This window comes from Lactuca sativa, chromosome 6, assembly GCF_002870075.4.
Source record: "Lactuca sativa cultivar Salinas chromosome 6, Lsat_Salinas_v11, whole genome shotgun sequence".
Lineage (NCBI taxonomy): Eukaryota > Viridiplantae > Streptophyta > Magnoliopsida > Asterales > Asteraceae > Lactuca > Lactuca sativa.
The window spans coordinates 116,537,856-116,563,645 of record NC_056628.2 but is presented as its reverse complement, the minus strand read 5'-3'; positions in this window follow the sequence as shown (position 1 = coordinate 116,563,645).

Below are 25,790 nucleotides of genomic sequence, written 5' to 3'. Positions count from 1 at the left end.
AATTGTCCAAGGCTTTAGGAGAGTTTATAGCACCATTTGGCACTATTTTATGGAGTTCACAGCCCTAGAACTTCTTAGGCCGTGAACACCTTACTCTTGGTGTTCTAAGGGTGTTTGCTAGTCCTAAACTCATTTAGGTACATGTCTAAATTAGTCTCTTGGCTTAAGGAAGGTTTTTAGGGTGTTTTGGCACCTAAAAATGGAGTTCACGGCCCAGGAACTTCCTTGGCCATGAACTCACTTTCACCCTTTGTTTCTAATTGATTTGGTGGTCTAAACATGTATTGGTGGCTTCTAGTTTGATTTCCAAGGCTTTGAGGGACATTAGGCACACTTTTGGCCCTTAAAAAGGAGTTTACTCTCCAAGTGTTCTTGGGCAGTAAACTCCGGAATCTTGGGGTTTTGATCTGATTTTGATCTTATAAAACACGATCTAAGTTATATAATACAACTAGATAGAAGTACTCACGATTTGGGATAAAAACCCGAAGATCCGCGAGAGAGAATTCGGCTTTTCTCTAGTTGGAAATGTAACTAATGAATGAATATGGTTCAAATTTCTATATATCGTCCTGGGATTTTTGGCAGAAAATATTTTTATTCCTAGAATGAACTCTAATATCCTAGAGTATTGGAATAACAGTGTTGCACAAAACCCTAGTGCATCCACTCTCCTGATATCTCCTTAAGTGTAAATCCTGAAAAACTGTCAAACTTATGCCCAAAGTCTAGAATTTCATTGTAACTATTCTAACTTCTATTGGTTTGATATGGTTTGTTCAGAATGGAAATTTCAGGTTGTCACAGTTATGATAACTCACAGGATAGTCAATTATTATGGTATTATGTTTACGGGAAACGTAATATTATAGTTATTTTTACGTGAAAATACAAACTTCCTATAGTTTTTTTTACTAATAAAACTATACATCATCATTTTAAGTATGACATATTTACTTACAAGTTACAGTCTTGGGCATTTAAGACTAATTCTCACTTTTTGGAAAACATAGGTTTTTCCTGGTTCAATGCATTCATTTCATACAAACAACGATTCATAACTCATTTTATAAGAAAATATCGGATTTTCCGGAAAACAAACATGAACTTTCGAATGGCATGCATTTACACAAATATCTACTTATGAACTCACCAACTTAATTGTTGACACTTTTTCTTTGAAATAACTTGTATTCTCAGGGAATCGCTAAACACCAGGTTAGCATCTACTTTTAGGGACTAATGCTCTAGCGTTAGTAACATCTTTTGGAGCATCATATTGTATTTGACTTTTGAAACATGTAATACAACAATCATGTGATGTTTTCAAATATATATGATGGTGGTGTGTACTATCTTTACTATTCAATTATTATGATACTGTACATGACGTCCTCTGCCCCCGAATGTTTCCGTCGTTCAGGTTTGGGGTGTGATTGATTGGTATCAGAGCATTCTTTATAGTGAACTAAGTATATCGAAACCATTTTTAATATATAACTATAAGCACAACTGGGCAAAAACACTATGATTAAGAGATATACTTTTAAAAAAATATACTTTTATTAAAAATATACATGCATACATTACATAACAGTAACAATATCATAAGGAAAACAATATAGAAGTATTATAGATGAGTTGTGCACTACACGTATGCCTTGGAATATGTAATTGGGACTTGGATGAATATAGCCTGATCAACTATATTTATCCGAGAGCCGACTAACATGTGTCAGGGAATAGTTGCAGTGGACGACAATTGTAAAACATACCAAACATATAATCTTTAGAATCAAACATAACATTTAGAATACTATAGGAGTATTTTGTAAATGAAATAGTTTAACCTCGACCAGTCAAGGATCTCAATGACCCGGATTCGAGAAGTCAATGCAACGGCACAAAGTAACACTACATATATATGCCGCCTAGACGAACTACATGATGAGACTCGAGTTCACACCAGGACACTAAAGGGCAAAATGGATGCAACCCTCGCCTAAATAAGAGAAATGAGGGAGCTACAAGCCATCCTTGAGAGGGAAACACTCAAATTCATAGGTTTATCTGTTATTTTATAAACTACTATTATGAATCAAACACAAGTTCATTTTTATGTCGAATATTAACATATGAAGAATTCTAAATAACCACCCTTTTATCACTCGACTTTCAAATATTCAGAGACTTATTGTCTTTCATTGTTAATTCTTTGGCAGTAAGATGCCTCCTCGCAGATCTGCACGCCGCGTCAACAACGCAACACCAACGCCACCGCAACCACCTCCACAATATGATCTCGTCATGGTACAGGCTACTGTCACTGCAGCAGTAGTAGCTGCTCTTACGTAAATAAACACTAACGGCGCTGGAAGAACTAGAAGTAGTACCAACCACTTAAATCATGGCACTAGCCATGGTCATATCAGGGAATGCACATACAAAGAATTTTCAAATGCGAAGCCAAAGACTTTCAACGGGGTAGGAGGAGTCACTGCACTTATGTAATGGTTCGAGAAGACCGAAATGGTCTTCGATATCTGTGCATGCCCGAAAACAAGAAAAGTTAATTTCGCTGTTTGCACTTTCTCTGATCAAGCCCTCACCTGGTGGAAGGGCCATGTGAAAGTCCTATCTCTCCTAGTTGATAATGCCATGAGCTGGGAAGATCTCAAAATCTTGATGCTGGAAGAATACTGCCCGAGGGGAAAAATCCAAAAGTTAGAGCAGGAGTTATGGAACCTAAGGATTATTGGATCGTACGTAGCCACTTACACGAGCAGGTTCAGTGATTTGTCAGCCTTGTGCCCAGGTATGGTAAACCCGGAACAAAAGAAGGTGGAGAGGTACATTTGGGGATTGTCATCCCAGATTCAAGGGCATGTTCTGCCTTCTAACCCAATCACGTTTGACAGCGCGAAACGCTTGGCTCAACGATTCATATATTATGGTGTTAAGCAGGGTACTATTACACTTGTTTCTAAGCCACCGAAGAAGGTAGAGGACTGAAGGAAACCCTTGAACAAGAGAAAGTGGCAGGCCACGCAAGAGAACCCCAAGAGGCAACAATTAGTGACAGCTTACGTTGTTACTGTTCCTACCACCCCCACACAAACAAATTCGTACATCGGCAACCTACCGAAGTGCAATAGATGCAATTTTCATCACCACGGACCCTGCCGTGAAATGTATTACACTAAGTGCAACAAGAAGGGACACATTGTCCGCTTTTACAAGGAACCAACTCAACCGGCTGCTTCAGGCGTAAATGTTGGAGTAGGTCGTACTTGTTATGAGTGTGGAGCAACGGGGCACTTCCGAAGGAACTGTTCGAAAGCGAACAATGGGAATGCTAGTGGAAGAGGCCGAGTATTCGCAATGGGCCAAGAGGAAGCCATTTTTGATCCCACGGTGGTTACGGGTACGTTTTTCCTCGATAACTCTTATACATGCATTCTATTTGATAGTGGAGCGGAGAGGATATTCGTAAGTCACAATTTTAAGAATCTACTCAAACAAACACCCCAGTCCTTAAGCGAAACATTCATAGTAGAAATGGCTAACAGAAAGACAGAAGGCGCTAAAGAAATATACTTAAATTGTACGCTCGCACTAAACAAAAATTCGTTTCCAATCAACCTCATGTCGGTTTCAATAAAAAGTTCCGACGTTATCATAGGCATGGGATGGCTGAGTTCTCATCGAGCGCACATTTTATGTTACGAAAAGGCCGTTCGCCTTAATCTGCCAAATGGAGAAAATCTTGTTATTTATGGTGATAAACCCAGTACAAATCTTCATATCATCTCTTGCATCAATGGTCAAAAATATTTATGCAAGGAATACCATGCATTCTTGTCACACGTTGTGGATGTAAAGCGAGGAGTAGAAGACATTAAGAGCGTGCCTGATGTCTGTGATTTTCCCAATGTCTTTCCCGAAGATCTACCAGGAGTACCTCCTGCAAGACAAGCCAAATTCAGAATCAACTTAAATCCTAGAGCCGTCTCTATAGCCAAAGCATCATATCGTTTAGCCCCGACAAAGATGCAAGAATTATCCAGTCAACTAAACTAACTGCTCAGCAAAGGATTCATCAGACCAAGCTTCTCACCTTGGGGAGCATGATTTTTTTTTCGTGAAGAAGAAAGATGGATCGTTCGAATGTGCATCGACTACCGAGAGCTAAACAAAACCGGTATCCCTTGCCACGAATAGACAATTTGTTCGATCAACTCCAGGGGGAAAATTACTTTTCAGAGATCGATCTGAGATCGGGATATCACCAGCTACGAGACCTAGAAGGTTATATTCCTAAGACGGCTTTCCAAACAAGATACGGTTACTACGAATTTGTAGTGATGCCTTTCGGGCTAACCAATGCACCCGCTGTGTTCATGGACTTAATGAATCGGGTAAGTCGTTCGTTCCTAGAAAAATTTGGGATTGTATTCATAGATTACATACTCATTTATTCAATGAGTAAAGAAGAACATGGTCAACACCTGAGACAAGTCTCGGAGACACTACGAGCAGAAAAACTTTACGCAAAGTTCACGAAGTGTGAGTTTTCGATTAGGAAGGTGGACTTCCTAGGTCACGTGGTCAGTGAAGAGGTAATCCATGTTGAACCTTCCAAAATCAAGGCAATCAAAAATTGGTCAAAACCGAAGACCCCGACCAAAATTCGCCAATTCCTAGGCCTTGTTGGCTATTACCGCAGATTCATACAGAACTTCTGCAGTACTGCAAAAAACCCCTTACCACCCTGACTCAAAAAGGTGTAGTTTTCTGTCACAACTAGGAAATTCGATGCCTTGTAAACATGGAACAATGATAACAAATGTGAACCAACAATGTGAAAGCATGTAAGATGTTTATTCAATAACAACAAAATTCAATCAAAAATTTCATACAAGCACTGCAAATAGTCAACAAAGAATTGGAAACCCTAGAAATCCCGGTTTAAGTCCATTCTGGACTAGGATTTCCTTATAGGACCCAATGGGCCAATAAGCTTCCAATTTGACTATCTTGGACTTAGAACTCTTAAATGGGCTCTAATTGGACCCACTTTTATTTATTTTAATATTTTCGCCCATATTGGGCCTAGAATGAAATAAAATACTTTAATGGACCTCATTGGGCCATAACTAACCGAATTAGCCCTAATGAGCCATAAAAATCATATCTTGAATTTTTTTGGGCCAAGAATCATCTAATTAAGCCATAATATGGATTAAAAACCAAAGGCCCAAAAATTTCCTTCTCTTTCTCTAATTCTCGGCCCAACCTCAAAGCATGAAGAAAGGAGAGTTGACTTTTATGCCACCTCATTTTTATTTGTTGGGTCTCCATGCATGCAATTCATACTTCCAAGCAAACATCTCATCAAGGTCTCTCTCTTCCCCTCCCTTCTTCTCTCGGCCGAACACACACACACACACTCACAAAATTTATCTTCATTCTCTCAAACTCTCACTAGAACATCCTTACACTCTCCCTCAAAAATTTCGAGACTCACAAGGGCTACAAAGAAATCTCTTCTTAATATCACAAACCTAAGGTACGTTGATGTTTGATCCATGCTTTAACTCACTTCTTTTCATCAAAAAATCATCTCTTAATCCATTCAAATTCATGATCTTGCATCTTAGAACCCACTAAGTTCGAGATCCATCCAAGAAACTTGCTAGGGCCGAAAATAAGACCAAACTTCTCCCAATCTTCTTCAAAACCGAAACCACAACTCAAGGTGAGCTTCATACCCCTTTCTTTTTGTTTTTCATGAGTTTTATGCGGGAGAATACAAGAAAATGTATAGATCTATGTGTATGTGTATGCTATGTGTGATTTTATGCATGTACGTGTGTGATTTCTTGTGTTTTTGTGATGAATATGTTAACAAAAGGGGTGTAAACCCAAGATTTATGACATGAGAAAGGAAACAAACATAATCTAAGCAATTTTACAGCTAACAAGTCAAGAATGATAGCTTATAAGGTTATGATGAACATATTCTAACATAAAACCAAGGGCTTAAATTGTCAAAAATAAAAAACACTTGGGTTACAAATTGACAAGTCACGGTTTCTTGAGGGTCAAAAGGGTCAAAAACAGTTTCTATAATCATTTTTCTGAATAATAGAATTTTCAAGGGACTTAAAATGTAAATTTTTAGCTTAATGGACTAATTTTGGGCTTTTCGGCCCAGTAAGCTTCAAAATGCGAAAAATGATAAATTTAAGGGGCTGAAATGAAACTTTCTGTAAAACAGGGGTTAATTAGCATAACAAAATATTTTAAGGGTCAAAAATGCTTTTCACTGTGAAAAAGGACCGAAAATGCAAAGTTTTTAGATTTTGGGCCAAAACTGTAAAAGTTAAGAAAAATAGGGTTCTAACCGAGAAACACCATTTTGGAAGGGCTGAAGCTGCCAACAAAATAAATTTTGGGTTAGAACTATCTTTTCAACAAGTTTATGATACAAAAGTATCAAGAAAATGTTTTAAGGAACTAAAAATGAAATTCTTTTATATTATAGGACCAAAAGTGTTATTTTTATAAAAGAAGGGTAGTGAAAAGGTCAAATTCCACCTTTAAACAAATTAATTCATTAATACAAAATACAAGATCCACGACTTCCAACAAAACGGAAAACAAATACACTTTCAACGACAAATATCGTTACAAACGAAGTGATTCGGTCTCGAATCAATACAAAACAACAAGCACTAAACCAAACCACCTAAATAAATACGCGATAACTACGATGAGCCAATTTAAAAACTTTCGGCTTGGAAGTTTCAAATTGTAACAGCCCGGAATTTCAGGTATTACTTTAAATTAATTTGGGGAATATTTAGGGGGGACTCGGCGAGTTGATGCCTGACTCGCCGAGTAGGACCACGGTCTTGGTCACAGATTCGCGACTGGACTCGACGAGTCCATTAGGGACTCGGCGAGTCGACGCTGTTCAAGCTGAAACCCTAGCCGTTTCGATTCTGGATCGTATATAATGTCTTTAGGGCCGTCATGTCTCGTCTTTTGGCCGATTGAAGATAACCTAAACGACTGTGGGCATCTGGAGCAAGGGTGAAGGCTAGTGGAAGCTTAAAGAGGTTGTTAGGCAAGGAGAGGCAAGGTGGTGATCAAAGGAGGATCAAGGGGTTGAGCTCTGAAGGTTGGGGACGCAGGGATCACGTTTTCCAGGTAATCCTCGGATCATTTCTGTAGTTTGGTGTTGTACACGAATCTAGGGTTTGGGAAACCCATTTAAGGATTTGATAGATTATAGAGTTGTTACAAGTGTTTAAATCCCAGTAATAGTATGTGTAAAGGTACAGGAAGTCCCATATCTATATATTACGGAATCATGCGAATTACAGGAGGCAGTTGGTTGACTGCATGGCGAGGACTCGCCGAGTCCAATGATCAGACTCGGCGAGTAGCTTGAAGATTCACTAGGACTCGCCGAGTTGTTCTTCAGACTCGGCGAGTAGCTTGAAGACTTACTGGAACTCGTCGAGTCGTTCTTCGGACTCGGCGAGTGGTGTCAGGATGTCTATACTCGTCGAGTTACCCTTTGTACTCGACGAGTCCGGTCAAGATTGACCGTTGACCTGTATATATATCTTAGAGGGGTCAGTTGTCTTGTTTGATAAGATCATTAACTAGGGCTGTGGTATTATAGGGAACCTGCGGACTAGCGGATTGTGTGCGAGTAGCTCGAGGAGGTTATAGCCTGCGTACTACGAGGTGAGTCTTCTCACTATACTTCACCCGGAAGGGTTTGACTGTTAGACCGGAAGGTCGCGTGTGTTATATTCATGCTATGTCTAGAGAGATAGATGCTTTATATGCGATGTGTGCTTATATGTGATGTATGATTATACGGGCCGGAAGGCGAGACTTTATGTGTTAGAAAGAACGGTATGATATATGTGCTTTATGTGTTAGAGTATTTGCATTATGTGTTATATGTGTGTATGGTCCGGAAGGCAATTATCTTGTGGATCGAAAGATCCGGGCCGGAAGGCAATGTTATGTGGATCGAAAGATCCGGGCCGGAAGGCAATGTTATGTGGACCGCAAGGTCCGGGCCGGAAGGCAATATTATGTGGTCCGAAAGGTCCGGGCCGGAAGGCGTATGTGGGTAAGTCGTATACTGGGGAACTCACTAAGCATTTATGCTTACTAGTTGTGTTTATGTTTTTCAGGTACTAGTGATGACCGTGGGAAGGCGCCGGCGTGACACGTACACACTGCCACTGTTGGAGATCCTGGAGATTTATTATTTTTATTTTTATTTTGAAATAAACTTGGAATAAACCCTTTTGTCGAATAATGATGTTTTATTTTTAACGAAAAATTTATTTGAAAATTTGAGCTGTTACAATTGGTATCAGAGCCTTGGTTTGAGGGATTCGGGTGTACTTTTCGGTGCAACTGAACTCAGACCGGGGATTTGAGGAAAAACTTTTTCTTAAAAATAATAAGGACATAACATTTTATAAAGGGCAAGGCGGTAAAAACAAGGGTGGAACAGTGTGTACGAGCAGCCAGCGTCCGAACGGTAAAGATCCCCAGAATACCTTACGATGTTATGTTATGCATTGAATTATGAATTGTTATGCATGCTAGAAGACTAGGTATACATGATAGGAATAGAATTGCCTGTTTTGTGATGCCTTAGTCTAGGGAGATTGCTTATATGAGATATTTGGTAGCGTGCAAGTAAATAGTACATACTAGTAGTAGAGTACCCGTTATTCGGGATTTGGGGAGGAAGATTTGGGACGAATACTGATACGGTGTGGTCGGTAGTATTGGGCCCGTACTACCGAAGGCACCGGATCAGTGGAAGACTCAAATAAGAATCCCTGGAAATCGGAGACTGGGTAGGGCGCGTATTGAGTACAATTGTACTTGGTGGAGTCTCTGATGATTTTATGTTGTATTTCAGAGACATCATGGTTGTCACACGCAATGGGGCGAGTTCGAGCGGTGCGAGTGATGAGGAGATTCGTCAGATTATTCAGGAAGAGGTAGCTGCGGCGGTCCGGGCTGAGATCCCGGAGATGTTTGGGTCTATTAAGACCACGTTGATGGAGGAGTTTGAGGAGCGGTGCGCCGCAATTTCTGAAGCTGCAGTTGCTGCCGCTACCGCAGCGGTGGCTGCTGCCAGGCCGCAAGGGGGTGATTCATTACCATTCAGGGAATTCAGCAACACGAAACCCCCTGAATTTGATGGGACGCAGGATCCGATTGCAGCCATGAGGTGGATCGCCGACATCGAGGGGTGCTTCTATACTTGCTCATGCCCGGAACACTTGAGGGTACGGTTCGCATTGAACCAGCTCCGTCTGGGAGCGAAAGATTGGTGGAAGTTCGTGACGGTGAACTTCACTCAGGCAGAGATTACGGCAGTGACATGGGAGAGGTTTACGGAGATGTTCAGGGATGAGTACGTTCCCCCGGTAGAGAGGGAGCGGTTGATTCAGGAGTTCTTGACCCTTAAGCAGGGTACTGATTCCGTGGCAGTGATCACACGGAAGTTTCATGAGAGGGCAATGTTCTGCCCCGAGCTGGTATCTACGGAGCAGTCGCGGATGAGCCGCTATTTGGGTGTTTTGAAGAGGGAGATTCGGGAGTTTGTGTCAAACTCCACCTATCGCACTTTCACTGAGCTTCAGGCGAACGCCAGGAAGCGCGAGATTGAGTTGGAGACTCAAGCGAGGGAGGAGGCTGAGTCTCGGCAGGTGGATCGACGGCCGGCCCAGTCTCAGCCGGCAGCCAAGCGGATTAAGTTCGCTGATTCGAGGATGGGAGGTTCGAAGGGTCGCACTTGCGCGAAGTGCGGCAAAGGTCACGAGGGGGCGTGTCGAACTGGTGGTTGCTACAAGTGTGGCAAGGACGGACATATTGCCAGGGATTGCCCTAAGGGGTTTATGGTTTGTTTTCACTGCAACCAGACAGGCCATCGGAAGGCCGAGTGCCCGCAACTTCGTCAGGGAGCTACACCTACTACCCGGACTACTGAGATCCGACCGGTGAAGGTCGAGGCCCCGAGGGCTCGCGGGAGAGCCTTTCAGCTGACTGCGGAGGAGGTCCGCGCTGCGCCCGATGTTGTGGCAGGTATGTTATCTTTCATGTATTTAATTAAAGGTCGAAATGTTATGCTTATGTTAATGTATGTGTAGGTACTTTCCTTGTGAACTCTATGCCTGCTCTAGTATTATTTGATTCGGGTGCGAGTAGATCGTTTGTATCGTTAGCTTTTAGTCAGCACATCGGCATTAGTCGTGAGCCGTTAAGTCGGCCTTTGAGCGTTTCCATTGCGGCTGAGAGGGTGATTTGTGCTACGGAGGTTTTTCGGGGATGTGTGCTAGAGATCTTCGGGGTCGCATTTCCGATTGACCTAATTCCTATTGCGATGGGTGATGTCTGCGTCATTGTAGGCATGGACTGGTTGAGCCGATTCAGCGCTGTCATCGACTGCGAGCGTCAGTTGGTGACTATACGAGACCCTAGTGGGGGAGTTCTTACGGTGTACGGCGAGGGTACCCGTTCGAGATCAGCTTTTTGTTCGGCTGCTAGGGCGAGGCAATGCCTACAGCGGGGATGTAACGGTTTCGTGGCGTATGTGATGGATACGCGGGAGAGTTCCGAGAGACCGAAGACATTGCAGGAGGTTCCAGTGGTGCGCGAGTTTCCAGATGTCTTCCCCGAGGATTTGCCGGGAATACCTCCTGCGAGGCAAGTGGAGTTTGGTATCGACCTAGTTCCAGGGGCGGCGCCTATTGCGAAGGTGCCTTATCGTCTTGCACCTCCGGAGATGCAAGAATTGTCCTCGCAACTTCAAGAGTTGTTGGGGAAGGGATTTATTCGGCCGAGTAGCTCGCCGTGGGGAGCACCGATTTTGTTCGTCAAGAAGAAGGATGGTTCACACCGGATGTGTATCGATTACCGGGAACTGAACAAGGTGACAGTTAAGAACCGCTATCCGTTACCAAGAATCGATGATCTATTCGATCAGTTGCAAGGGGCATCTTGGTTTTCCAAGATTGATTTGAGATCAGGGTACCATCAGGTAAGGGTGCGGGATGAGGACGTCCAGAAGACAGCCTTTAGGACGCGGTATGGGCATTACGAGTTCGTGGTGATGCCTTTTGGGCTCACCAATGCCCCAGCAGTGTTCATGGATCTCATGAACAGGGTATGCAGGCCGATGCTGGATCGGTCTGTGATTGTATTCATCGACGACATTCTGGTGTATTCGCGGTCTAGGGAGCAGCATGAGGGACATTTGAGGGAGGTCCTTGAGGTACTGAGGTCGGAGAAGCTATATGCAAAATTCTCCAAATGTGACTTCTGGTTACGGGAGGTTCAATTTCTGGGGCACGTTGTAAATCAGGCAGGGATATTGGTCGATCCGGCCAAGGTGGAGGCGGTGATGAGATGGGAGGCACCAAAGTCACCTTCGGAGATCAGGAGTTTCCTTGGGTTGGCAGGGTACTATCGAAGGTTCATTAGGGACTTCTCCAAGATCGCAGTGCCACTTACCAAATTGACCCGAAAGGGTGTTACATTCTCATGGGGACCCGAGCAGCAGACTTCCTTCGAGACACTTCGTCAGAGACTGTGCGAAGCACCAGTATTAGCCCTTCCTGAAGGGATGGAGGATTTCGTCGTATATTGCGACGCATCGATTTCAGGACTGGGTGCAGTGTTGATGCAGAGGGGCCATGTGATAGCCTATGCATCGAGGCAGCTGAAGCCTCACGAAGCGAGATATCCCACGCATGACTTAGAGTTGGGGGTAGTAGTGTTCGCCCTCAAAATTTGGCGTCACTACCTGTACGGGGTTCGTTGTACCATATACACGGACCATAAGAGTTTGAAGTATTTGATGGATCAACCCAACCTAAACATGCGCCAGAGGAGATGGTTAGACGTGGTTAAGGATTATGACTGTGAGATCCTATACCACCCAGGCAAGGCTAATGTGGTAGCCGATGCATTGAGTCGTAGGGCGGAGGGTACTCCGTTGTGGAACGTATGTTTGAGATTGACGGTGGTGACTCCGGTATTAGATACTATTCGTGGGGCACAGGCCGAGGTTGTGAAGTCTGGGATGCAGAAACAGGAGCGGGTCGTCGGGTTAATTTCAGAGTTCGTTACGGATGGGCGGGGACTTCTGACATTTCAGGGTCGGATCTGGGTGCCATTCGTGGGCGGTACGCGTGTCATTTTGATGGAGGAGGCACATAGATCGAAATTCTCGATCCATCCCGGTGCTACGAAAATGTATCTGGATTTGAAAAAGGAGTACTGGTGGCCTTGCATGAAGAGAGACGTTGCGTGGTTCGTGGAGAGGTGTTTGACCTGCCGTAAAGTTAAGGCCGAGCACCAGAGACCGCACGGTAAGTTGCAACCCTTGGAGATCCCTGAGTGGAAGTGGGATCAGATCACGATGGATTTCATCACCAAGTTGCCGAAAACTGCCAGGGGAGTCGATGCGATTTGGGTGATTGTGGATAGACTAACAAAGAGTGCACATTTCCTTGCCATTAGTGAAAGTTCATCAGCAGAGAAGTTGGCGGAGTTGTACGTGAGAGAGATAGTATCTCGGCATGGAGTGCCGACCTCGATTGTTTCGGACCGCGATGTACGTTTCACTTCCAGGTTCTGGAAGAAATTCCATGAGGAGTTGGGTACTAAACTGCATTTTAGTACCGCATACCATCCCCAAACCGACGGTCAAAGCGAGCGGACGATCCAGACATTGGAAGATATGCTTAGAGCGTGTGTGTTGGACTTCGGGGGTAGCTGGGATGCGCATCTGTCGCTGGCTGAGTTTTCCTACAACAACAGCCATCATTCGAGCATTGGTATGCCACCTTTTGAGTTGTTGTATGGTAGGAGGTGTCGGACTCCCATTTGCTGGGGAGAAGTGGGACAGAGAGTGATGGGCAGTACAGAGATCGTACTTCAAACAACTGAACAGATCCAACGGGTGAGGCAGAGGTTATTGACCGCCCAGAGCCGACAGAAGAGTTATGCGGACAGACGCCGGTCCGAGCTCGAATTCCAGGTCGGCGACTTCGTTCTCCTAAAGGTTTCTCCTTGGAAAGGGGTGATACGGTTCAGGAAGAGGGGCAAATTGGGGCCCCGGTTCATAGGTCCATTTCGGGTAATTGCAAGGGTAGGTCGGGTAGCTTATCGGTTGGAGTTGCCAGCGGAGCTGAATCAGATTCACAATACCTTCCACGTATCGCAGCTGAGGAAGTGTATAGCCGATGAGGCAGCAGTGGTTCCGTTAGAAGATATCCAGGTAGATGCGAGTCTGAATTACGCCGAGAGACCAGTAGCTATCAGAGATCGGAAGATCAAGGTTCTTCGGAACAAGGAAATACCTCTTGTGTTAGTTCAGTGGCAACATCGGAAGGGATCGGAGATGACTTGGGAGCCGGAAAGAGAAATGCGGGAGCAACATCCGGAGTTATTCGCAGAATGAGAGACTTCGAGGGCGAAGTCTAGTTCTAGTGGGGGATAGTTGTAACAGCCCGGAATTTCAGGTATTACTTTAAATTAATTTGGGGAATATTTAGGGGGGACTCGGCGAGTTGATGCCTGACTCGCCGAGTAGGACCACGGTCTTGGTCACAGATTCGCGACTGGACTCGACGAGTCCGTTAGGGACTCGGCGAGTCGACGCTGTTCAAGCTGAAACCCTAGCCGTTTCGATTCTGGATCGTATATAATGTCTTTAGGGCCGTCATGTCTCGTCTTTTGGCCGATTGAAGATAACCTAAACGACTGTGGGCATCTGGAGCAAGGGTGAAGGCTAGTGGAAGCTTAAAGAGGTTGTTAGGCAAGGAGAGGCAAGGTGGTGATCAAAGGAGGATCAAGGGGTTGAGCTCTGAAGGTTGGGGACGCAGGGATCACGTTTTCCAGGTAATCCTCGGATCATTTCTGTAGTTTGGTGTTGTACACGAATCTAGGGTTTGGGAAACCCATTTAAGGATTTGATAGATTATAGAGTTGTTACAAGTGTTTAAATCCCAGTAATAGTATGTGTAAAGGTACAGGAAGTCCCATATCTATATATTACGGAATCATGCGAATTACAGGAGGCAGTTGGTTGACTGCATGGCGAGGACTCGCCGAGTCCAATGATCAGACTCGGCGAGTAGCTTGAAGATTCACTAGGACTCGCCGAGTTGTTCTTCAGACTCGGCGAGTAGCTTGAAGACTTACTGGAACTCGTCGAGTCGTTCTTCGGACTCGGCGAGTGGTGTCAGGATGTCTATACTCGTCGAGTTACCCTTTGTACTCGACGAGTCCGGTCAAGATTGACCGTTGACCTGTATATATATCTTAGAGGGGTCAGTTGTCTTGTTTGATAAGATCATTAACTAGGGCTGTGGTATTATAGGGAACCTGCGGACTAGCGGATTGTGTGCGAGTAGCTCGAGGAGGTTATAGCCTGCGTACTACGAGGTGAGTCTTCTCACTATACTTCACCCGGAAGGGTTTGACTGTTAGACCGGAAGGTCGCGTGTGTTATATTCATGCTATGTCTAGAGAGATAGATGCTTTATATGCGATGTGTGCTTATATGTGATGTATGATTATACGGGCCGGAAGGCGAGACTTTATGTGTTAGAAAGAACGGTATGATATATGTGCTTTATGTGTTAGAGTATTTGCATTATGTGTTATATGTGTGTATGGGCCGGAAGGCAATTATCTTGTGGATCGAAAGATCCGGGCCGGAAGGCAATGTTATGTGGATCGAAAGATCCGGGCCGGAAGGCAATGTTATGTGGACCGCAAGGTCCGGGCCGGAAGGCAATATTATGTGGTCCGAAAGGTCCGGGCCGGAAGGCGTATGTGGGTAAGTCGTATACTGGGGAACTCACTAAGCATTTATGCTTACTAGTTGTGTTTATGTTTTTCAGGTACTAGTGATGACCGTGGGAAGGCGCCGGCGTGACACGTACACACTGCCACTGTTGGAGATCCTGGAGATTTATTATTTTTATTTTTATTTTGAAATAAACTTGGAATAAACCCTTTTGTCGAATAATGATGTTTTATTTTTAACGAAAAATTTATTTGAAAATTTGAGCTGTTACACAAATCATGCTTGTTGGGCCTTGCTAGCGCATTAACATGATCTTTGGGCCCAAAGGGAATATGCTTATGTGCTATTAGGCCTCCTATGACCCGATTTCATGTACAAGGACTTCAACGGTTCTAATGTGCTATTGGGACCTAGTGGCCCATTAGTGTTGCTAATGAGGTCAAGAAGTCAAGTGCGAGTTGTGCCAATGTGCCTTTCGCATCCCCGACAGCCTAAAATAACTCACTGAAATAATGGGACTTCGTACTCCCCCTTTTCCTTGTTTGTTAGGCTTACGAGTAATCAAGATAAACAAATTCAGGACGTTAATCAAGAGTAATCATGGTTGTGGATTAACTGAGTAGTAACCGGCGATGCCTTTAAGGATCGTTCGAAATCTGTAGTTATAAACTAGTCATTTTTTAATGCGTGGTTATAACAACTCACAAACCTAAATTAATCCAACGCCACCCGAGTAATCAACATCATTCGTCGTGACGGTATAACAATTGAGAAATCACTGTAATTTATGTATTGAGAAAACATCGGGTTTTCCTAGGAAGTTCAACATCTTCACTTGCGCGATTAACACTAAAGTTCAACATTTATACATGTTTTGAAAATCAACAAACATATATTTACGGATCTTCACACTTTTATTTTATAAACAATGATCTTTTCAGAGAATATCGGATTTTTTGGGTTTTACAAACTACAACAAATCATTTTATCACAACATTGCTTATGAACTCACCAACATTTCAGATGTTGACGTTTTTCAAATTAACTTGTATTCTCAGGTAACAGGTAAACCGAAGAATAAGTACCAAGTAACGTCTGGGTGTTTTGCTTATTATATCTATCAGATAATCTATTTTATGAATTCGAAATGTTCAAAACAACGTACTGGATGTAAACAATATCAGTTGTATTATTTTAATGCATGGTGATGATTTATGTTAAGATTCATGTATATTCATTGTGATGGTATTTAATTTAAGTCACAAGAGCCCTCGGACGTTCCGCCGTCTGGTTCGGGGGTGTGACAGGTTGGTATCAGAACTCTGTTTATAGTGAACTAGCATATCTAACCACACATTGATATGCAACTATAAACCAAAAAGAGGGACTAACACAACTCTGAACAAAATAAGTAAAACACAATGATAAAACATCTTTGCTTGTGTGAATTAGGAAAAAGAACATAATACCGAACCAAGCAAGATAATGCTAGCATCTCGGTTAAGCCAGGACCATTCATAGTCGTATCAAGGAGTTGATGTAGCCTGATCAACAACATTTCCTCCAAGGCACAACTATCACATGTCCCGAGGAAATCGTGATGGCTAGGGAAGCTAAAAACATACCCCCTTTATCACCAAGAAGAGAACATCAGCTCAATCTATACAATAATTGTAGCATCCTAGGAGTAATGATAGTTTATTCGTATACCTCCTCTCAGTCGCTATGGAAGGGGAGCAGCAGGGCATTCTGTTTCATCAGGTCTTAGTGGCTCACAGGATGATTGAAGATGAGCTTGAAGGAGATCAAAGGGGAGCACATGACATTGGGCCTGACGAGTACACGGACACTGACTACGAGTTCGATGAGGCCGATGATGACAGGGAGGAAGGACAAGACTTAGGCGAGGACTTCGCCACACCACCTGTCAGCGAGGCGCAACAGGACCACCCCGCCCCACCAGTGAATCCCACAAGGGAGAATCTCTCCCCCAAAGCTGAGATTGCCGCCCTACGGCGACAACTATTCGCCATGGAAGCACGCGTAGTGCGAGCTAAGCATGAAAGGGATGAGGTCATTGGAGAAATGAGTGAGATGGCTCAGTTGTTAGCTCAACACTTCGGCATATGATCTCGCTACTGTCATAGCTCCATAGAGTGTTAGGAATAGAATTATCTTACTAGTACTATGATCTATGCTATGTGCCATCAAATCTATGTTTAAGTGATTACACTACTCATAGAGCCGTTATGCTGCCGAACTAGTATCGTTTATGTATGCTCTTTCGAGCAAAGTTTTCATGTATCAAAGTGCGGATAATATTAATGAAGACTTTTATATGTTTACTGTGACGTTTTAATCTGCTATGTGTTACATATCCATGATTGTGTGCTAATTTGTGAAATTACTTAAGTTTGTGCCACACCTAGTTTATAGGATCACAATCTCACAAAAAGCACAGACACTCAACATCTTTCCGTTCCATGGCAGAAAGATGCCTTGACGACCAACCTGCAGAAACCCTGAGCCAAACCCGCCTGAGTTCAACTCTGTTGCTTTTCAGGAAGCGGTATCTGCTGCAGTCACCGCGGCTATGGCACAAATTCACCAAGGGAACAATGGAGGAGTCAACGGACAAGGGGCTGGAAGTTCAAACAACGGGTGATATGTGCATAATTAGTTCATATTAAGTATACATTTTTATTCATTTATTAGCTTAATTATTGCATATTATGGACAAAAGGTACTCAAAAGTGTTAAATTATGTTTTTCAGTCCAAAGATGAAGCTCGGAAGCGAAAGGAAGCGGGAGAAACAGTTAGAAGATCGAGAATGGAAAAAAGAAGAGAAACACTAAAAATGTCATCTACTCGGCGAGTCAGATCGGCTACTCGGCGAGTCCAATCGAAGAATCGAGAAGATAATGACTCGGGATCCCAGAGAGTTATCACAATACGGGGAATGTGAGAGGGACTCGATGAGTCACCACTTGACTCGACGAGTCGATTCGTATATTTAAAGATAATTCGTAGATCGATTGAGGAGAGTTCTGGGACGATTCAGAAGTATTTTGCTACGATTGAGAAGCCAGAAAAACCCTAGAAGACGACGAAGGAAGCTAGAATTCAATTTCGGAGAGTAATTAAGGCAAAATTTCATCATTCCACTTATTCTTTTGTTTTATCATCATGATTAAGCAACTTAACTTTGTTTGTTTGCTGTTATTTACTTTAATTATGAGCTAAAACCTTTAGACTTCTGTTTGGGAATACAAAGTTGACAATATGGTTTGATTGATTGGTAGGATTAATTCCAAGTTGGTGAATTTTTGTTATTTTAGCTTGCTAAAGAACCTTGTGTGTGAATAATAATTAATTTTCTGTTAATAGGAAGATAATTGATTAGCATGAACATCTATTGATTATTGACCTCATATGCTATGTGATCACTATGCTATATGTCTAGGATTAATGAATATGAAACTAGAATTAATAAGAAAATTCAGTAAATTCATGTGCAAGCTTGTAAGATGACCATCAAACAAGAAGTTAATTAAAAGAATAAATTAGTTAACTATTGCAAGTCTAACTTAACCCGAATAATTAATCTAGTGAATTGAATTAAATTAGACAATTGGCCACTATTTAAGTTAGTTTATTTGCTAAGGATTAGGGTAGTGAATACGAATCTAATCACTTGAATCGATAACCAACGAAAGAATTAATCCATTGCACCATTACCTTGAAATCAACCATAGAGTTAACCAAGTTGAACTAAACAGAAGTTCCTTTCCAATTATTGAATCTAGTTAAGTCGTTACTTTCTAGTCTTAAATTAGTAATAGTTAGTAAGTTTCTAGTCTTGTAAAACTAGAGAATAACCCCTACTTCTTAATTAACTTAGATTAAATTAGTTTTTAGTTTAATTTGCCGTTCCCTGTGTTCGATTCCCTGCTTATTTAGCTATACCACAATTGATAGGTTCACTACCTTTTGTGTGTTATTTGATAATTAAAAGTAGATTTAAAACTATGTGAGTTTGCACGCATCAAGTTTTTGGCGCCGTTGCTGGGGAGTGGTTCTAAAATTAGTATTAAATTCTAGTTTAATCGATCCTTTGTGTGGGATTTATCTTGCACAAAGTTATTTACAAAGTTATTTACAAAGTAATTTAGTAAGTACAATTAGTTTAAATAAAATTCTATTTTTAGGATAACTAGAAATTTCTTTTCAGGTTTTGCTTTGAACTCGCTGAGTGCATTCGTGCCAACTCGGCGAGTACATCGCTGTTTTAGCTTTAATTTTTTTATTCCGTTTTTGTTCTTTTTACGCGTTTTGTTTCTTTTGTTTTGTTTGTTTACAGTTGTTTCATGACCCGAGGATCTGATACACCTCTGGTCCCTCCTTTGGAAGACCCGGAATCCGCATTAAGAAGAAGCAAAGGAAAAGCCGTTGGAGAAACCACATCTTCAAAGAACTCACCACTCAAAAACTTAAAATTCGTTTTCAGCAAGAAGAAGAGCAACAAATTAGGAGCATTCAGTGCCTCGTTGACAATTGAAGAACCAATTCAAGAAGATATCGAGTACGAGACAGAGGAAGAAGAAGAGCATACTTACGAGCACGAAACTGATTCCAAAGAAGAGTTAGCTATCACAATGGCTAACATTGATGAAGTCCCCATGGGGGAATGGAAGAAAAGGATGCGTGATGACACCGGGCCGGGACTTGTGCAACCCGCAATTCCCGCAACAACAAATTTCGAACTGAAAGGCCATATTCTCGCCCAACTCAAGGAGATTCCTTTTTACGGGAAGGATCATGAAGACGCTTACAAGCACTTTGTCAAAGTGAATGATGTGGCCGATTACTTCAATGTCCCGAATGTTCCACGCGAGACCCAGCTTCTTCGCATGCTTCCTGTCACATTTGAAGGAGCTGCAAAAGATTGGTTAAAGTCACTTCCTCCCGGATCGGTCACCACATGGGCCAAAATGAAAGAAGAGTTCATAGACCATTTCTGCCCGCCCTCCAAGATAGCCAAGCTAAAGAAAGCCATTGCCAACTTCGAACAACAACCCGGAGAATCTCTTTATGAAGCTTGGTAAAGGTACAAGAGCCTACTTAGAAATTGCCCACACCATGACCTTAATAGCCAACAAGAGGTCTCCATTTTCTATGATGGAGTCAATGTCACCACAAGGCAATTACTTGATTCTCAAGGCCCGCTCACAAAGAAGGCGACCCCGGTAATTAAAGAATTAATTGAAGAATTCTCTACGCACTCTAGAGAATACCGCAATCCGAGAAACGAAGTAATTCAAGGGGTAGTAAACGCGGAAAATGATAGCATGGCGGCGGTGATAGCAAAGCTTGATAGTCTAGATCGAAGAATGACAAAAATGGATCAAGCAATCCACGCTATTAGGGTAGGATGCAAAAACTGCGGAAGGCCCCATCTCACAAAGGATTGTGATTTGGACGAGAATGGAAATAAGAAAGCTCAAGTCTTTTATTCAAGTGGTGATCGATATGATGAAAATTGGCGGAAACCTATGAAGGATTGGCTACCATACGAGGTGTATAAGAAGGCAAAGGAGGAGAAATACAAGCAGAAGGAGAGGGGACTATACCAAAAGGAAGAACCGGTAGAAAAGAAAGCCGATTTAGAAGAGTTATTCACTAGATTCATAGCCACGTCCGAAAAAAGACACAATGATCACGATGCTGCCATACACGAGACCAGAAACATGCTTAGGAATCAGCAAGCATCGATTCTCAACATTGAGAAACAGCTGGGGCAGCTTGCACATCAAGTGAATGATAGAAGACCGGGTCAACTTTCGAGCAACACCGAACCCAATCCAAGAATGGAGAATGTAAGTGTAATAACCTCCAGCAGTGAAGAAACAGTTACAGAAGCACTATCAATCTCCAAGAAGAAGGCAGAAAAGGTAAAAGAATCGGACCCAGCAAAACCCGATCCGACTCGCCGAGTCACTCCAATGGACTCGACGAGTCCATGCGTAAATGAGAAACCTGTTAGTTCCTTGAAGCCTTATAATCCCCCTCTGCCATACCCAATCAAAGCCATGCCTGCAGAAAAAGTAGAAGCATACAGAACCTTCATGATGCATGTTAAAGCTTTACAAGTTAATGTACCATTTGTGGAAACAATGCTACAAACTCCTAAGTACTTCAACATGCTTAAGGGCCTTTCTGCTGCTAGGAAAGGTTTGGCTGAAGTTGCGGAAATATTGATGAGTGAGCTACCTGAAAAGAAGGGTGATCCGGGAAATATGGTGATTCCGTGCCAATTTGGTAATGAAGTTTTCACCCGAGCATTAGCCGATTCGGGGGCAAGCATCAATTTGATGCCTTTGTCATTCTTTAAGAAGTTGAATTTACCAGAACCAAGGCCGGTGAATATGAAGATCCATTTGGCGGACAAGACGATAATTCATCCACAAGGCGTTTGTGAGGATCTCCTAATAAAATTTGACAACTTTATTTTCCCAGTAGACTTCGTGGTAGTTGATATGAAAGAAGACCCCGAAATTCCAATTATTTTGGGGAGATCATTCTTGAACACCGTGTGTGCTTTGATTGATATATGTGAGTCTACATTGACATTGATGGTGGGTGATGAATCTATAATGTTTAAAGCTGTTCTAGAAGCCAAGAAAGAAGAGGAAAAGAATGAAGAAATCTCAATTATCCAATTGGATGATGAGATATTACAAAGAGAGCTTGAACTTTTGCTAAAAGATGATCCGAGCAAGTTTTTGATACACTCTGAAGAAGATGTGGATGTTAACAAGGACTTGGAAGAGTTACAAAAGCTACTGGAAGGAGCCAACTCAGAAAACACCCAAGAAGTAATGAAACCCGATCAGACTCGCTGAGTCACTTTAATGGACTCGACGAGTTCAGTCGAATTGGACAAAGACTTGGCCGACTTAAATCTGCTTGTTACTAGTTCTTCACATACCTCGAATTTAGATATTATTCATGATTCTTTAGAAGAACAAACAACAGAAAGAGGAAAGGGAAGGAAAGTTCAATATGCCGATGTAGCATGTCTTGATACAATTCCGTTTGAAGATGGGTTGAGCACTGGAAGGGATGAAGAGACAAAGGAAAGGGGGGTGGAAGCTGATCAACCATTCGCTACTAAACCTAAAGCACGAACCATCATGAAATGTGAAGTAATTAAATTCAAAGAGAAGGAGGTGCAAGAGAAGGTGAAAAACAATGGGATAAAGAAGAAAAAGAGAAAAAGGGAAGCCCAAGCAGCTGAGGATGAGGCTGTGAAAAGGAAAAGAGATGCATTGAAAAGGGCTTACAAGAAGAAGATTCACGCTTACAAGACCAAGTACAAATCACAAAAAGTTAGGCGTGTGTTCTCGGTGCTCGGAGATGACGAAACGTAGATGGGAAGAAGTCTAGCTAATGACTCCTTAAAAAGAAGCACTTGGCGGGAGGCAACCCGTTATATAGAGTTTGCTTTCTTTTACTTTTTAGTTTTTTTTTTTATTTTTCCCTCGTTTTTAGAATTTTAATCTTCCAAATCATCGGACATGTCTACCTGAGAGTGTGCATAGGTTAAGTGTGGGGTGAAATGATTTTAAATAAATAAAAAATTTTTGAAAATTATGAAAAAGTTTGACTTCGCGACCAGACTCGCTGAGTCTGACCACGACTCGACGAGTCGGTATTATTTACAGAAAAAAAAATAATTTCGAAATTACTTTTACAACCGGTAACTAGGGTTTTATCCCTAAGAATCAGTTTTTCACATACACACTCGTCGGGCGCCTCTCTCTAAACTTTCTCTCAAGCGTTCATCTTTGTTCTTCAAGTTTTCTTCAAATTTCTCAAGTTCAATCTCAAAAGGTAACAAATTTCTTCTTGTTTTCTGTTAAGAACGTGATTATAAGGCCATCTATGGTAGCAATTGCATGAAAAACCCATTTTTGAAAAGTAGTAAATTTCTAGGGTTTTGATTTTTTATGAATTATGTTGTTTTGACTGCGTATTCTGGCCTTAGTACCTTAATAGTAAGTGCCTAGACAAAACCCTTGACGAAATTTCCAGGTTTCATGGTTCAATTTCCATCGACCCGCCGACTGACTCGTGCAGTTCGCGCGACTCGCCGAGTCGTGCCTGGACTCGACGAGTCGAGTCGGGAAACATATACGAGATGTTTTTTTTTAATTATATTTTGTGTTTTCTGGGTTTTGGGTATTTGTTTTGCAGAAACCATGTTCAGAAGGGGGCAAAGTTCCAGTGGCAACCAAGGGGATTTTCCATGGCTAAACTTCCCACAAATCGAGTCCGCTTCGACATTGCGGAAATGGAAGAAGAAGCTGGCTGATATCAAGAAGAAAGAGGTCTATGTGCCCAACCGGATAGATTGGGATTGGCTGCAGAATGTTCGTTATGAGGAGGAGTTAGCTCCTTATCTTTTGAAGGAGTTTCACCATGAAGGCGAAACAATGATTTGTGACGGGTGGAGCCGGGTTTTCCGTATTCAAGAGCCGGTTTATTTGGAGCTTTGTTTGGAGTTTTTCTCCATGGTATCTTTCACCGGGGGAGTGGATGCTTATCACCCATCCAACTTCAGTTTTTGTCTTGGGGGAGAGTTTCATCAATGCTCTGTGGTGGATCTTGCCTGTTGATTATGGGTTTATGATCAGCCCTTGGTCTCAACACCCATCTTTCGGGCCTTTTTGGCACAAACCCATATGGTGTTTCCCGAAGGAGTTACGAGTATGGGCTGGTGGAATACAATTGGTAACAAACTCTATATTCCAAAGTCGACACAGGAAGGGAGCATTCGATCCTAAACACACCACCTCATTTCATCCACCATCAATCAACGAAAGGATGATACAAGGTTTCCAACCTTGACGTCTTCTATTTATGGAGCATCATTACACCCGACGTTTTTTGCAACATTCCTTGGTGTCTAGCTTCATATCTCTCGGAGGGTGCGGTCAAGGATCGCAAAACTTCCCGAATTAATGGTGAGATGTTTGTCACCCGGTTAGCTAATTCATTTGGGTTGATGAACCGCGGTGCATGGAACTTCATGACGATGATCCCTACACCTCCGTTCAATCCAATTCTTTTCCAGAGAGCGAGGATTATTGAAGATTATGGTTGTGGCCATTATGCCATCCCGAATGATGATCCGGTTGTTGGTCCCGAAGCACCGGGGAGGAGGGTTCGTTCGAGGAGAGAGCGGGATATTGAGGAGGAGGCACCGGTGATTCCGGTTGAGAATGACAAAGTACTAATGGATTGGTACAATGTGGAGATGAGGCGACTACAGGATCAAATGGCGCGGGGCTTGAATTTTAGCAACCAATCTCATATCCGACTTTTTGACTACTTTAACATTCCACACATCGATGGTGGTAACTTTCCATATATTCCATCATGGGAAGAAGTGATAAGTGCAAGAAGAAGTGGGGTAGGAGGAAGTGGAGTAGGGCTTGATGATGATGAGGAGGAGGATTGATGTTTTTATGCATTTTTATTGAACAATTTTTAATTTTGTGTTTGTTTGTTTTATTTGGTTTGTTCGATGTTTTTAAAACTTGCTTTTGATGTTTAATTGATGTTTGATGTTTTGACAATTTTTCAGAATTGAATTACGAGTGCTAGCTTTAAAAAGGGTTTAGGGTTATAGAATCCAAGTGAGAAAGAGAGTCAAGAAAAATGAGCGTTAGAGTTAAAGTATTGAGTCCGGTCCTTAGAGATGTTGGCAAGGAAGTCTAGAAGTGAATAGAAAGTATAGAGAGTTTATTGGAAGTTGGATCAGATGCAGAGTTCTATAATTTTCATTCAGTGACCAACTCGTCGATTTTACTAAACTAACTCGACGAGTCGCCCTTAATTCTAAAAAATCCAAAGATTTCCCGAAGTAACTCGACGAGTCTGGTATATACTCGACGAGTCGTTTGGTTTCATGTCGAAGGGGCTGCTGATTTGATGCTAATTAGAGTACCACTTGACTACTTATTCTTTCCATATTGATTCTTGAAGATCTTACACTGTTTTCCGCGTATTTGGAGCGACCCACACGAGACGAGACACCCAAGGCATGGATGAGATGTTACCATGTCTAAAGTCAATTGAAGTTGGAGCTAAAATGAAAGTGATCAACCTATCCACTGCTATCCCAGGGGAGTTTGTTCCAATTCCCTCTTTAGTTTCTTTTTATGTTTTTATTATGCATAATGTGCAATGAGGGCATTGCATCAAATAAGTGTGGGGTAGGGGGTTGGTTACATATTAGAAAATTTAGAATCTTAATTTAGGTTAATTTTAAAATTTTGCATACCAAAAGTATTACTTAGGATTTAATTTAGAAAATTTTGGTAAAAGTAATTAGGACTCCATGTTAGAGTTGTGTTGATAATTGCATGATAACCCAAATGTTAGTTGAGCCTGTATACGTTCTAGTGCATTTGTGGCTTCCTTATTCCAGTGAAATCATGGGACAAAAACACAACCTTGCTCAGCCCGAGGGATGCAATATGGTTAGCAGCCTAAACTTGAAATGTATCCAGGAAGATTGTTATCGTTAGCCAATAAAGGTTGAGATTGAGCGCCCCTACTTAAGCATGTAGGGCTTTGAGTGAAAAAAATGAGGTACATGTTAAAAAAAAAGAGAATTAAAAGAGAAATTGTATGAATTTTGGAGCAATTAAAGTGAAGATCAAAAGATCAAAATTCCAAGAAATCCAAAAAATTGAAGATACCCGAAAATCAAACAATAAAGGTGGTGAATTCAAAGAGATCAAAGCAAATATCAAAGAAGAGATGAATTCAAAAGAGCTCCATAGTGGTATCAAAAAGTTGTAATTTTAGAATATGTATGCTCGGGTTACTCAATTAAAAACACCT